This window comes from Branchiostoma lanceolatum, chromosome 11 (assembly GCF_035083965.1).
Source record: "Branchiostoma lanceolatum isolate klBraLanc5 chromosome 11, klBraLanc5.hap2, whole genome shotgun sequence".
Taxonomy (NCBI): domain Eukaryota; kingdom Metazoa; phylum Chordata; class Leptocardii; order Amphioxiformes; family Branchiostomatidae; genus Branchiostoma; species Branchiostoma lanceolatum.
This window is the reverse complement of record NC_089732.1, coordinates 18,946,185-18,959,475: the sequence shown is the minus strand read 5'-3', so window position 1 is coordinate 18,959,475 and position 13,291 is coordinate 18,946,185.

Here is a 13,291-nt window from a genome sequence, read left to right as displayed (position 1 = left end):
GGAGTCCTGATAACCCCAATGCATGCGGACCCTTTGTCTTTATGTACCACATAGTGAATACACAAAATGATTGAGTAAGTAACTTACTGATTGATGTCTTAGAGAACAAATATCAAGAATATGTAAAACAGCTTTATTCCATACCAAGTTTCCCTATAAACCCCATGTAGTGCCCTAATTAACATTTTTAATTGTTGTAAGCATTTCATGGCATCTATCCGTGGTTTTCACACAGCGACACTAAGATGGCCATAGCTCACACCGTAGTGAGACGTGATTACCTCCCTTATTTCGTATCAGTCCCAAAACACGAAAAATACACATAAAGACCCTTAAGTCACGGCTCCTGTTATACGTGTCCCAATAAAACAATGTTAGTTGTTGACTCAATGTTTCTCTTGTAAAACCATTCATCAACATTGCCAATGATGGAAGCCCCTTAAAAATGACTAATATTTAGCAAGATGAAAATTCTGATTTCATTGGTTCTGATAACCCCCTAGTACACCCTCTTAATCTTAATGCTTGATCTTGAACTTTTGGTCTATGAAACGTTGGAAACCATGCTATATGGAAATATAAAAGTTATGTCCATATCTCTAGTGCAATCAGTAGGAAGCTATAGGAATGTTTTCCTAATACAACCATGTGAAAATCCATCATTAACAACAAAGATGACCGTTGCCATGGCAACCAACAGTCAACTGTTACAAAATACTTTTCCAAGTGCCAGGCAGGTTTCTTGCACCATAAAAAAGTTCAAGAAAAGTCATTCTTATCTCAGTCACCAAGTTGCACATGTTTATTTCACCTTCAATTCTGTAGTTGAAATTCTGCTACAATGGAAACAATGGCATAGTCTCCGGGTCACTGTGGCTGGCCCCATTGAGAACCCAGACTTCTTTTTTAATATGATATTTATAAAGATCTAAACTAGAGCTGTGCTAAACATCAACAAATTTGAAGTGCCCTTTAAGCAGGTATTGCTTGCTAAAAACGTCAAAAAAATGGCGTTTTGTCAATTTTGAAATTTCACAAAAACAGGTCATCTTTAAACGTCTGTTGCATCTCACTGCAAAAACATTTTGAGCAACACTTAACATGGTTTTTCTTGTTAAGATATGGATAATATAATATGTTAGAGGCAGCAACATTTCTATTGATTTGTGCGAGTTACAGTAGGCCAAAGATGGTCCATTTTGAGCGAGAGAGAGGCCTTCACAAGGCGAAAATCCGCCATTTTGAAAAATGGCCGTTACCATGGCAACTGGTAACCTCCGACCAAAAACTTTCATATTTTTGAGGGTTTGGGCCAAGACCCTACCACCACACAAAATCTAAGAAAATTTCATTTTTTGAACTTGGCCACTTTTTCTTCATTTTGCTTGGTTTTTACAGACAGCTGCTCTTAAGCTTTTCAAGGCCAAAGAAAGTCTTATCTAGCCTTAGGGAATCTGGATGTCTCGTGGGGAGCTTTGTTATACCCTTCGTTTGTGTGTTACGAAACATGAAGACTACTCCGCTGCAGTTTCTTCTAGAAGACTTTTTAACATCTCTATCACATCTACAATAGCTAAACGATTCTATTCTAAAGTTGTCTCCTGGCTTGAGCCGAGTTTCCTGCATAGCTACAAAATCATCAAAGTAAGAAATAACATCTTCATCTTGGCTACAACGCCTAAGGATGCCCTGAATGTTCCAAGAACCGAACTTCAGGGCCACCTTTTGGATTGGCATTCTGAGATATGAGAAATCGAATGTGCGCCACTGACTAGGAAGGGTATAGCCTCCATAGCAGACTCTACCGGGCCTTTTTCTGGGGCTTATAATACACTTTCTGCAGCCAGCCCGTAACCATCAGCCAGACTGTAACCATTTTGCCCGTATAGTGGATAATCTATTACTTCATACATTACACCGAAATAAAGTACTATAGACAGTATACTACTTAAAAGTGAGTGACAATCAAAGCTTTAAGTTAAACTTAACCTATTGAGTAAGTGGAAGGTGTACTCGTTACCTGAGTAAGGATGCATCCACCCCTTCTTGTGTTATTCTTCTCAGGCAAAGTCTTAAGAAAAACCTGCTCCTGCAGTTCCAAGCCGCTAGGGAACTCAACCCTACACCACTTATTGTCTGGCTCAAGAACTATCTACCAGTCAAAAATCACGACCATGGCATATCCAGAACACCAAATGAAAACAGGAAGTTCCGCGGCAGTAGCGTAACAAGCCGCTAGGGGGCCCAGAATCTAACCATTCCCAGGTGTCATCAAGACCTACCCACATATTAAATATCACGACAATCCATCTAGGTCTTCTTGCGTCATGCTGTTCAACCACACACCGGCACACACAGGCACACACACACACACACACATACACACACACACACACACACACACGCACACAAACATACACACACACACACACACACACACACACACACACACACACACACACACACACACTCTTTCTCTCTCTCTCTCTCTCTCTCTCTCTCTCTCTCTCTCTCTCTCTCTCTCTCTCTCTCTCTCTCTCTCTCTCTCTCTCTCTCTCTCTCTCTCTCTCTCTCTCTCTCTCTCTCTCTCTCTCTCTCTCTCTCTCTCTCTCTCTCTCTCTCTCTCTCTCTCTCTCTCTCTCTCTCTCTCTCTCTCTACCGAAAATATAACCTTCTTGGCGAAGCTACAGTCCATTCCAAGTCACCGCCAGGGTTGTTATTGTCATAATTTAGAACTATTTTCAAGTTATTGTTATTATTTGTGTAAGAGATTTGATACTTTTGAAATATTTTGAATGTGATTTCAACTTAATAGATATTTCTTAAGTTTTCTAAAACTTTAGAAATATTCAGGATGTAGAATATGATATTTACAATGGTTTTTAAATAATGGTAACAGCATTCTACCATTATTTACAATTATTTACAATTTCTTACCATTTTCTACCATTATTTGTAACATCTCCATAAATAGGTCAGAGGGCTGGGAAGAAAGTAATTCACACATCCTTGCGAAGTTTAGGGAAGAATGCTTTCCACAAAGGACCGAGCAGTGTCCTGCAGTGAAGTCTAAAGATGTACAAAGGCAGACAGAAGGGCCAGATTAGCACCTACTTTTATGGGGGCAATCACCATTCTACCATGGTTAGCCATTTTCTACCATTTTTTGTAAATATTTCTAAAAGTGAAATAATCACATGGATGTTTAGAAATTATTACTAATAAAGAGGTTTTTGTGCAGTTACTTTCATAATATTTCTAAACTATCTTATTGAATTCAAATAAATTCATATTTTTGTATTTGATCTTTTAGAAAAATTTAGAACTATTGTCAGTCAGAAATACTTTTATTAGAAATTTTTCAAAATGATTACAAATATTATTATAAAACCCTTGCGGTGACACGGAGTGGACTCTAATGATACAGAATCTGATATATTGTGTCAAGACCACGGTACTGTTTCAGTACAGTGTAGTAATAAATCCAGATCAAGTTTTTCCATTCCATTTTGATAAAGTGAGTAGAATTCGTGCTGGTTTGCTATGTTTTGTTGCTGTTCTTATGACCGAAATACATCGAATAGTGACACCAACGTATTCGTATAAGGAACAATCAGCTCCAGTCGCGTGGATCTAAAGCGGCCTCTATTAATCATTGTCTGAGTAGTGCAGCAACATTGTCATGTTAACGCACACACTGTCGACCTGTTATGACTACATCAACATCATGTTAAAACACACACACGCATATACAAACCGGTCACAAGCGAGCAAGAAGCGCAACATTACGGTCCTAGAACACAGAATTGCGTTGTTCTGGAGACAATCACGTGACAAATAGACGATATAACTCCCTCTTGATTATCATTGTTAGAATTTATCTTGTAGTGTCTCCCTTTATGTGTTATCAAGTTTGTAAGAATTTATAGAAATATCCAGCATAACTGTAATTTAGACCCCGTTCACACTCATTTTTTTCAATCGCGATTGAAGTATAATCGCGATTGAATCGATCCGATTGCGATTGATTTTTTCAGTGTGAACGCTCCCAATCGCGATTGGATTGTAACTACCTCCGGGGGTAGTTTGATTGGATTAATCGCGATCGGATCCAATCCAATCCTATCAAATTTTGAGTGTGAACACAACTACGATTCATTCCATCGCGATCGGCGGAGATTTCGGCTGGTTCCGGGGGTGGGAGGTCATACATGCGGGTACTTGGGGTCATAGTTCGCATCGCGCGGGAAAACAAACCCAATCCGCACGTCAGATCGCTCTTTTACAACAACAACAACTTTTCATCGTCAACAATGCCCAAGAAGAAGAATAAAACTCCGTCAGCAACTTCAGCTGGTGGCAGATGGCGCGATGAGGAGACCAGGGTCCTCATCGCAATCTGGGGGAGAGAGGAGGTGCAGGCCAAACTGGGGAAATGTCACCGAAAGAGGGACATTTACCGCACCAAGTGACAATGTCTAGCGGAAAAATAGACACAAAACAAGGACAACAAGGACAACAACAACATTTACCAGATGATCGCCGATAGCATGCTTCAATCGTGCTTCAATCGCGATCGGATCACGGCGTACTTTAATCCACTTGGCGAAAAGCAGTGTGAACGCAAAAGTGTCTTTGCGTTCAATCGCGATCGGATCGAACAATCGCGATTATACTTCAATCGCGATTGAAAAAAATCATCACTAAGACCCCGTTCACACTCATTTTTTTCAATCGCGATTGAAGTTTAATCGCGATTGTTCGATCCGATCGCGATTGAACGCAAAGAAACTTTTGCGTTCACACTGCTTATCGCCAAGTGGATTAAAGTACGCCGTGATCCGATCGCGATTGAAGCACGATTGAAGCATGCTATCGGCGATCATCTGGTAAATGTTGTTGTTGTTGTTGTTGTTGTCCTTGTTTTGTGTCTATTTTTCCGCTAGACATTGTCACTTGGTGCGGTAAATGTCCCTCTTTCGGTGACATTTCCCCAGTTTCGCCTGCACCTCCTCTCTCCCCCAGATTGCGATGAGGACCCTGGTCTCCTCATCGCGCCATCTGCCACCAGCTGAAGTTGCTGACGGAGTTTTATTCTTCTTCTTGGGCATTGTTGACGATGAAAAGTTGTTGTTGTTGTAGGAGAGCGATCTGACGTGCGGCTTGGGTTTGTTTTCCCGCGCGATGCGAACTATGACCCCACGTACCCGCATGTATGACCTCCCACCCCCGGAACCAGCCGAAATCTCCGCCGATCGCGATGGAATGAATCGTAGTTGTGTTCACACTCAAAATTTGATAGGATTGGATTGGATCCGATCACGATTAATCCAATCAAACTACCTCCGGAGGTAGTTACAATCCAATCGCGATTGGATCGTTTTGGATCGTTCCAATCGCGATTGGGAGCGTTCACACTGAAAAAATCAATCGCGATCGGATCGATTCAATCGCGATTATACTTCAATCGCGATTGAAAAAAATGAGTGTGAACGGGGTCTTAAGCTATCTACATACCAAATATCATGACGATCGGTCAACCCCTTCTTGAGTTATTCCCTTTCAAAGTTTGAAACGAAATCGGCTCTTGCAGTTCAAAAAAAAACGCTAGGGGACCCAGACCTACACAACATACTCGCCCTCACAAGAGCTATCTACCACTAAAAAATCATGACCAGAGCACGAGATACTAAATCCGGAAGTTCCGCTACAGTACCAAAGCAAGCCACTAGGGGGCCCAAAATTTTAATCATTTTGAGGTCTTAAGAAGACCTACCCACATACTAAGTATGAAGACAATCCATCCAGGCATTCTCGAGTTATACTGTTTACAGACGGACACACACACACACACTTCTCGGCGAAGGTAATAAACAGTTGCCCTGTTATATTGGTGGGGGCTCAGTGATATGAGAACATCGGCCAAGCCCTACAAATTACTTTGTCTGACCGACAATGTCCTTTTGACCTTGCTGGGTTAGCTACTTTATTATCTCCATGAAAAATGGAGATATAGTTTTGGGTGTGTCTGTGGGTTTGTCTGTTTGTGTTTCCGCACCATTCCAGTCAGCATAACTCAAGAACCTCTTAATGGATTACGATGATATTTGGTATGTGGGCAGGTGTTGTGAAGCCGAAATTCAAGGTCGATTTTGGGCCCCCTGGTATGTGACCTTGGTACTGCAACAGAACTTCAATTTTTGTATCTTTTGACCTGGACTTGTTGTGGTCTTGATTTTTGGATGGCAGATAGCTTGTGATGTAATAAAGAAGTGGTGTAGGTTTGGGCCCCCTAGCAGCTTCCTCTGGAACTGCAGGGGTGTTTTTGTGAAAATCTTCTTAGGAGAATAACTGAACAAAGGAACAACGGATTTCCATGATATTTAGTATGCAGGTAGCTTAGATAGAGATATACACAATGAAGTGCAAATTATGCTAATTGGGACTTAATTTGCATAGCTAATGAGGAAAATCTATATTTGCTGTGTTTTCCATTTTAAGACTCAAGTACATGTAACGTATGTAGTTTATGGAAAGTTGATCATCAACAGATACCAATTATGCAAATAAATTCCTAATTTGCATAATTAATGCAAAGCACCATATCTCATCTAAATTGGAAAATTATAGGACGGTCAATATGATACTTAGTATGCAGGTAGCTTAGACAGAGATATACATAATGAAGTTCAAATTATGCTAATTGTGACTTAATTTGCAAATCTAATGAGGAAAATCTATATTTGCAGTGTTTTCCATTATCAGACTCAAATACATGTAACATATGTAGTTTATGGAAAGTAGAGCATTAACAGATATCAATTATGCAAATAAATTCATAATTTGCATAATTAATGCAAAGACACCATAATTCATCTAATTGGACAATTATAGGACTGTCAATATTGCAACATGTGTAAGTTACATAAAGGTGTTTATGGCCAAGCATCTATTATGAAAATGTGTAAATCTTTTGCATGAATAGAATTGTTCATGGAGATATGAGGTCGTGGAACTCTTGTTTCCTCCTGTTTGACCCGCCATCTCAAGGTCACAGAGTTGTGGCCGGCAGGAGAGAGTCCGGTGTCCCATATCTGGTGTTATGCCTTATGGTAGTGGAAATCATAGTACAATAGAAACCTCTTAATTGCATGCAAGATATCTAAATTGATTTTGTGCAGTTACCAGGTTTGGTTTAGTAGGGTTTGTTACGAATGGCACAGGGATTAATAGAAACAACCACACGCACACGATTTGTCAAATACAATAAATTTCATTCAAGGCTATCACATTATTAGTGCAATAACAGCATAGATTTAGCTTGTTTTTCTTTTTTTATAGACCGTTTGAAGGAGTGAGAAGAAATGAAATTGTTACATGCAAAACATACAGACAATCCCCAGGTCTCAAGCACACTACAAGCACAGAACTATGGACATATTCCGTTATCACTAGCCTCTACCAGGCTCCGTCCTATCGTTGGGAAAATAGTAGAAATCAGCTGAGGTACTCCGCTATACAGTGAAGCTCCATTATCGATGGACGGTCGATAATGGAGCTTCACTGTATAGCGGACCTACCCTGTATAGCGGAGTACCTCGGCTGATTTCTACTATTTTCCCAACGATAGGACGGAGCCTGGTAGAGGCTAGGATTGACCAGCTCAAGCTATTTATCCCATTTTTTTATTCCAAAAAAGTATTTCAATCGAAAACCGTGATAACTACTTTTACACGTGATAACGTCTGTCACAAATGTATCCCATTATTTACGCCAAAAATAATTACTCAAGCAACTGGATAAAGTTTTGAAACAATCAAACGTCTGACTGTTTCAAAACTTTATCCAGTTGCTTGAGTAATTATTTTTGGCGTATCTTACTACCTGGATGTCTAACTTTCATCAACGTATCCCATTATTTCACTAGAAAGACAATTTTTGAAGCCTTTACTAGTAAATTAATGGGATAGCACCCCCTTATCCCATCAATTCACTATAAGAGACATCTAACTAACTCTTACTAGTGTATTGTTGGGATAGCACCCCCTTATCCCATCAATTCACTATAAGAGACATCTAAATAACACTTACTAGTGTATTGTTGGGATAGCACCCCTTATCCAATCGATTCACTATAAGAGACATCTAAATAACTCTTACTAGTGTATTGTTGGGATAGCACCCCCTTATCCCATCAATTCACTATAAGAGACATCTAAATAACTCTTACTAGTGTATTGTTGGGATAGCACCCCCTTATCCCATCAATTCACTATAAGAGACATCTAAATAACTCTTACTAGTGTATTATTTTCAGAACTAAATAATAGGAATAAATAATCAAGTCTGATTGACCAAGTACCTTCATGTATCAAATGTATTTACAAAAAAGTTCACAGAACACGCAACAGAAGCGACATCTCCAGAGATGCAACAATATACCGTAGTTCCGCTAGACTGAATTTCCAAAAAAAATAAGTTCACATAAACAAACAAAACCCTGTCACACCTTGCTATTTTCTAAAAGACCACATTTTTTGGAAGTACTGAATCAACCAAATTTCATTTAAGATGAACATGTAGGAACTACATTGTGTTTATAATCCAGTAACTGAGTTATGCACCTCTATGAAGACCCATGGTGTGTGATGAATGATGAATGGTGAGAATGGTGCCTTAAGTTTAATTCCAATAATGGGGTCAATTGCTGAAGATGAAGGTCGATTTCTGGGTCAAAGCAATAGAAGAATTAAGTTTCTAAGACTGAAAAAGCTGCAAGGGGGGCCAAAAATCTAATCATTTCCAGGTCTCATCAAGACTGTATCCACATACCACATATCAAGGCAATCCATCCAGGTCTTCTCGAGTTATGCTGTTTATCCACATGCACACAAATGCTACGGGAACCCATAACATAACCTTCTTGGTGAAGGTAATAATCACAGTGGGAACAGACTAGTTTTCTTGAAGTACTAGTACCATTTCAGAATCTTTTATCTGCACTAGGTTTTTGTTAAGGTTGATTTAACTTAAGTCTATGATCTCGATCTGTATTACACTAAAATGCCGCTCGTGATGTTTTTATAATGAATGTCCAAGGATGTTTATATCTTATTTTAACCTCCTTGGTATGTCTAAGACGTCAGTTATACTTTCCTCAGATATTGTACAGTGTACTCCATTCAGCTTTTATCTGCTATGTAACAGTTGTTATAAATAAATCATTAATAATGGTATAAATAATGGAATATACCAATCCCGAAGCCATGCCCCCTGTTCTATTTCGAACACCTTAAATCAAGAAAAGAATGACAGAAAAAAGCTTGACAGAAAAGAATGGCCACCATCGCTAGGTTTCCAATAATGCTGACTGACTTCGGTTTAGCTAGTTCGGAAACCCTTTCAGAGCAGGCCTAAGAAAAATGACATGCATTCTTTGTGGAAGGGTGTATTGTTGGGGGGAAATAGGCACTCACACGACCTCAGAGAAAGGAAAGGGGGTAAAATCATAGTGGGGGATGGGGATGAAACAGAGAGGATTGGGAGAGGACTGCTTAGGGGCAGACAGGAGTGAAAAGCGTAATACAGTCAAATCTGCCTATATAGGCGACCACCTCTTCAACGCGACCACCTGGCCATGGCGACCGCTTTTTCTCGGTCCCGAAAATTGTCCCCATAGGCACAAGCATTAAGCTGCCTGTCCAAGGCGACCACCCGTCCAACGCGACCGCGACCGCCACGAATTGGGACCGCACAGAGCACAATCCCTGCCCATGGCAACCGTTTTCCATCGTGTGGTAACATCGGCTTTTGCTGTTGGATTTCGCGGAAATGTTTTTAAGACCTTGACGGACAAAAATATATGAATAGCATCGATTCCTCCATTAAGTGTTTTAATAAAACATTCCCACTATAAACATCGTAAATACAAACTTTAAGGTTTGTGAATACTTTGATATCGATGTTGTTGTGCACATCGCAATCTTATAGGTTTACCCGGTAAGCTCGGTTCGAACTCAATTTTCAATACGATCACGTAGAGCATGGCGTCAAAAAGTCAGATTTCACAGAAATTACCATCCATTTCTTGTATTTTCAACAAAAATGTGTCTCTGTCTAATACTAAATTCCGCCGGAAAATGACTTCGCGGAGGGCAAAACGTCGGTCGAGACATGTTGTTCCTTGGTCCGCAATGCCATCTTGGTTTCAGCGCGGCATAACGCTGACCTTTCTAAAACACGACGCTTCTGTGTATGAACATTTAGAATACTCTCGTTATTGGTGAAAATTAATATTTTTATTTTCTTTTTATTTCTATGACTCTCACAAACCTTTATTGGGCGCTGCTTGCTCGCTGTGCGTTCTGCTCCACTGTTACCTTTCCATGTGGTCGGGAACTCGGCGGCAGTATCACAACTTTCCGTTCAAGTTCATCCTTCAGTTGTCAGATCGAAAACTTTTTGCCCCTTTTATCCAGCGGTCGGCGCCCAAAAGAAGGCTGGGATCAGCAGGTGTTTTCTAGGGATTTGTCTACAAATAGGCCTTAAAACCTAGATTTTTTGTGTGCATGTGTGTACTCAAACGTAACGTGTGAATACGGGAGGGCGCTGCGAGATCATAGAGGCAGACTTTTAATCAAAAGTATGACGAAAATTTGTACACGATGTAGTATACAAATATTACAACGATAACAGAAAAAGTAATTTCTGTAGGATCTTTCTGTCAATGAGAATAGTGAACCTGGTGGGGGTCATGCTGTCTAAAATCATGTAATTTTCCATCCATCTACGTAGTACACTGTATATTTTGAACACCTCGACCTGGAAACATGTTATGAGTGGAATCCTCTTCATGGCGACCACCTGTCCATCGCGACCGTTTTTGCTCGGTCCCCCGGGTGGTCGCATTGGGCAGGTTTGACTGTATGATTCCCGGGAGAGGCAGTAGCCGAGGTCTCTATCCACTGGAGAAACGTCAGAGTCCAATATATATATAATGCGGTGGTACGGTCTTGGTCTGGATGTTTACCCAGGATTGGTTTTAGAGAACCTTCCTCGGGAGGAAATGGCACCTTAATTGGCGACGCCTCAGGGGCGAGCCAAATGATATAGTGGCGTCGTGTGGCGCAACTGTAGAGCACGCGGCTGTCAAACAATGGGTCCCGGGATCTAATCCCAGGTGCGCCCAGAGACATGTCCGAACTTGCGCCCCGACGTTGTGCCCTTGGGAAAGGCACTTAACACGACTTTCCTCACTTCACTCAGGTGTAAATGAGTACCTAGCTCATCTAGGGTTAGGGACGTCCCTCGGATAGGACGTTAAATGGAGGTCCCGTGTTTGGGGAGAGCCACACCCTGCGCACGTAAAAGAACCCACCACACCTTTCGAAAAAGAGTAGGGGCATGCCCCGGTGTGCGATGGTCCAAATCTTACAGTCCGGTCTGGGATGACATCTTGAAAAGGTGATAGTTCACCTGTTATGTCAATCCTTCCACAAAATGTGGTAAATCAAAATAAATAAATAAATAAATAAATAAATAAATAGTATTGTGTGCAGATTGCAACTATTCTAGGAATTGTACAGGCATGTGTCCATAGGCATATTAAGACAATAAGAATGTTAGGAATGTTAGACAGAAAGCCTCCCTCAGGACATTCCTCCTAGATAACCTAGACAGGAAGCTACATCTGTCTACCAGATGTGCCAGGCTTATGTATACATGACCCATTTAAGACCTCAGCTCCACAGTGATATTGCTCTTTTCTAAAACAATGTGTGTCTGTTACAATGCTATTAGACGCCCTAATGCTGGTCCTTACAACTGTAAGACTTAATGTCTTTCTTCGGGGAACAGGTCATAACTGCATCAACTCTGTACTGATAACGATTGTGCACACGCTGCTTCAGTTACCTATACAAGCAGATTAATTAATAAAGGGCATTAACCTCATTCATGACATTGGGAACATGTCCAAGCCAGTTCGATCAATGAAAAATTTCACTGTCGCAAGGAAATTTAGCAAGCCAGTAGTACTAGATGATTATCCTGCTGATAAGATGCCACTTTCTTGCTGATATAATCCTGTACACTTCCAAGAACACATGGGAAACATTTTTACACAACAACATTTCTGGATTAAGATTCCCAGGCTGGCATTTCATTAGGGCTCCAGGAATTACTGGCAAATTCCTTTATGACTGGCCATGGTGTTCCTGGTATTCCAGTGGGACTCGAATTCCATCCTGGGATTCCATCCTGGGATTCCATCCTGGCATTCCATCCTGGCATTCCATCCTGGCATTTCATCCTGGCATTCCATCCTTAGCTAACATCCCTGGCCATTCACGCTCTAGAGGACTTAGTTCTATAGTTCAGGGAACATAAGTGTACAAGCTGTTGAATGGTGTACATGTATGCTGTGTCTGTTGGTAAGTGGACTATGATGTTAAAATTTGTGTAGATTTGGCCTAACATGTTGTTCATGTAAACAGCAGTCCTATCAGAGTAGAATAGTCATTTTGTATGGTGGGAACCCGGTCCGTGGGCTGTTTTCAGTTGTCATGATCAGGCTGTGATGAAATCGATGTTCGTTCTGGCAATGGGGTGTGTCTGGTAGAATCTAGTGGAACTGTCACTGTCTGTGTGTGTGCGTGTCTGTGTCCAGTAGAACAGGTACCCATCAGCCCTTTACGTAAGAAATCCTGTATGAACAGCACCACCTATCACTGTGCCCTAAGCAGGGTACAGTAAAAATTAAAACAACAACCACCGTCGCCATGGCAATGTCTTTTTATCATTGCCAGTCTTGTTTTAAATAGCATACTATTGTTGCTACTTGAATCAGACATGCATATGCTGCTATATACTTGCATTCTGAGATTGTGTTAGTCTCTACAGTAGGGAAGGGTACCGGTACAGAAAATTCAGGTCCAGGTACGGTCCAGAGGATCAGGTCCAGGTCCGGACCCTGACTATTGTAGTGCGATGGGATAATATCATATTTTGAGGCCAGACACAGGTCTACAGATCATGAGTGAGTGCTACAAATTATGTTCAAATTGTCTATTGGAATGATAATAGTTCAATACACGTGCAACTAACATGTTAAAAGGAAATGGTGATGTAACAAAACATACATGATTTTATTTTGTACAAATGACCACTGAATAGTCAGTGAATGCGGCCAGGCCCCAAAGAGCAAACAAATTTCCAACAACAAAAACAAACATCACCTTCATCATAAAATTCGGTATACTTTGCATTACTGTGTCTACGGCATCTTTCTACA